The sequence below is a fragment of the Primulina huaijiensis genome, chromosome 11, assembly GCF_012295235.1.
Source record: "Primulina huaijiensis isolate GDHJ02 chromosome 11, ASM1229523v2, whole genome shotgun sequence".
Taxonomy (NCBI): domain Eukaryota; kingdom Viridiplantae; phylum Streptophyta; class Magnoliopsida; order Lamiales; family Gesneriaceae; genus Primulina; species Primulina huaijiensis.
Genome location: NC_133316.1, coordinates 9,336,234 through 9,339,328, shown reverse-complemented (window position 1 = coordinate 9,339,328; position 3,095 = coordinate 9,336,234).

The following is a 3,095-nucleotide window of genomic DNA, read 5'->3' as shown; positions in this document are numbered from 1 at the left end:
CTCGAGCGGCCTATATCCTTCTTAGCGGCGGCTGAATCGACTAGGAACCGTTTAGAATATACAGTATTCCAAATATGAGTTTCATGATACTCATCATATGAGCATCTCATATTCTTTCTACTATTTGTATATTCAAGGGCTTTATCTATGCAACTAGCATGGGTATACAGATAAAGATGTGCCAAAACAATAATTTCAAATATTATTAAAATAAAGATTGCTTATACATAGAGTTTCATTGTGAACACTCGGCCAACACTTGGCTCGACGGGCACCTACTCTAACACATTTAACATGTTAATTTAATTATAAATTAGAGTTTTAGGTCTTCTAAACCTAACAATTCAGCCTCCATCAGCCGATTTCACCCTCAAGCACACACCACAATTTTTGAAAAAATTGGAGGAAAAGAAAAGCTTGTGTTCTTCGTCGTCCGGTAGTCTAACGTCGCACCCTCGCCAACGATCGAATAATCGAGCGTTATAAACGCAAAGGCACGTATTCTAAACCATTTTTAACATCATACAAATCATATTACGCATGCTTTGATTGTTTATGCTTGACAAATATTTACGATCGAAGGATTTTACGTATTTGAGTTTATTTTTCAAAGTTCGCATGATTTTTACGTTTGATCAACAACGTTATGATTCCGAGGGATTAAGGCTGCCAATATATGATTTAATATGAAGGAAATATGAGAATTTAAAAAGAAACCAAAGGCTGGAATCGAAAAAGGAAACATACAGAAAGGGGCCGAAGGTTTGTTGTATGTGCAAGGGTCATGGGGTCGGTTCTTTTGCATGGGGTCTTGGGGCTAGACCAGGGCTGGGGGTTGGGTCCTAAGGGTCGTGGCTAGATCCTAGGAAGAGTCCTAGCATGGCTAGGACTCGTGGTTCAGGCTAGGGAGGAGTCCACGAAAGTTAGGACTCTCCCCAAGCAATTCTAGCGTCCGGTTCCTGTACAGAGGCCTGCAGCGGGGCTAAGGGCAAGCTGGGTAGGTCCATCAGGGTCCAAGGGAGATGGGCAGGGGTCGTGCCAGGGGCTGGAGTTGCTGGGCTTGTGGCTGGCGCGAGCGAAGCATGGGATCGTGAAAAAAAAAAACAAGGGAAACGCGCAGGCTGTTTTTCTGGTTCAGAACTTCGGGCTTGGGGCTCCAGGGCTTGGGCTGGTCTGGACTGGGTCTGGGCATGGTCTAGGGATGGTTAGGGTCAGGTGGGCTTGGTGGTGGCTCGCCTGGAGGTGTCCTAGTGTCACTAGGAATCTATAGACGTGAGTTCAATCCATGTGCAGGTTGGGTCAGGTTCCAGGCGAGTTTGAGCGTGTTTGGGCTAGGTTCCAGGGTCTGGGCGTGGTCAAGAGGGTTCCTAGATGGGTTGGCTTGGGTTTGGCTCGAGGTGGCTCGGGCGTGGCTCAAGTATTTTGGGAGATGGCTTGGTCGGTTCAATTATGTGTCAATTTAGAAAATTAAAGAACTAAAATTGAATCCATGGGTCCACGGGTGTGGCTCATGACTTGTAAGTGTAGAATAAATACTAAAAGTGTTATGTTTAAAATTTGGGATCAAAATAATGAGTTTTGGAATTTTCCGGGATTTAATCGTCGCACGAAGCGTTAATTAACTAATTAATTGAAACGCCTAGTTTTAAGCTTTGTAAAATTATGGAAACTTTTGTTTAAGCTTAGATAATTATTAAATATCTAAGTTTTTAATTTGGGTATTTTATATTGAGGTTTGGTTTAATTCGGGATTAGAACGCGTTAATATGTCTTATTTAAAGATTAATTTAAAAGTCATCGATTTAAGCCAAATAAAAATATGAAAAAATTCATGTAAGCTTAATTAATTATTTAGAATAATCCCATGTCATTAAAAGTAAGAAAAAGATAAATTCGAGAATTTTTACGTCTAGGGGCAAAACGGTATTTTTACATTTAAGAAAATACGAAAACGCTTGGCAGCGTCCCGAATGATCATAACGCATGTTAAATGATATTTTATGATTTAAAATGATGATTTTGATGATAATATGTATTTTATGATTTATGGTAAATTTGTGCAATTTATACTGTTTAAAATGCTATTTTTGGAAAGCTATGTTATTTTATGATTTTAAAAGAAAAGGAAAAATATTTTGAGGGATGTGAATTGACTGTGACAAATAATATGATTTATGATATATGATTTTGTGGAGATGACGTGAGGGCCAAGGCCCCAGAGGGAACCCATATTCGGGCCAAGGCCCAGAGGGACCCCGTTTACGGGCCAAGGCCCCAGAGGGACCCCGTCTATGGGAAAAGGCCCCCGAGGGATCTCGACGATCGTATTTCCATGGTAGAGCCTAGTGCCCACCCCCATGGACCATGTGGAGCTAAGACTGCAGTCGACCAAAGGATAAAAGCTAGTCACTTTCAAGGATCAAACTTCACCCAAAATGATATATGATTGAAAGCTTATGATAAAAATGATTTTATGATATATGATTTACGATGATGATTAAAGCTATTTTTAAAATGATTTAGTTATGCTTAAAGTTATTTTAAAATGATTTTTCTATTTTTGATTTAATTATGCTTAAATGATTTTTAAAGGATTTTAAAATGGTTTATTTATTTTCAAAAGCTATTTTAAATAAAAATATGATTTTTAAATGCATGTGTTTGTATATGTATTATTTGTTATCTATGTTTAGAACGTGCTGAGTCATTAGACTCACTAGGTTTGTATGATGCATGATTTGATGATTTTTGGAGGCGGTGACGATTGAGTCGATCGAGTGCAGCAGTACACACCCGAGGACCTTTATGTTTCCGCACTAGTTGATTAGATTTAAGATTTAAAGATTTATGTTAATGATTTTTATTAGAGAATTTTTATGCTTTATTTTTATTGTTAGTGATCTTTTCAAAGGTTAATTTAGGATGTTTTGGTTAGGTGATGATTTAGAATTTATTTTATGCACTTTAGTTTTAAATTGTTAATTTATTAGGATTCATGATTTTGTTAAATTATTTTATTTAGAAATTTAGAAGTTATGGTTTAGATATTAAAAAAAAATCGAGGTCGTTTCAGCATTTTTCTTTGAGAAAGGAAT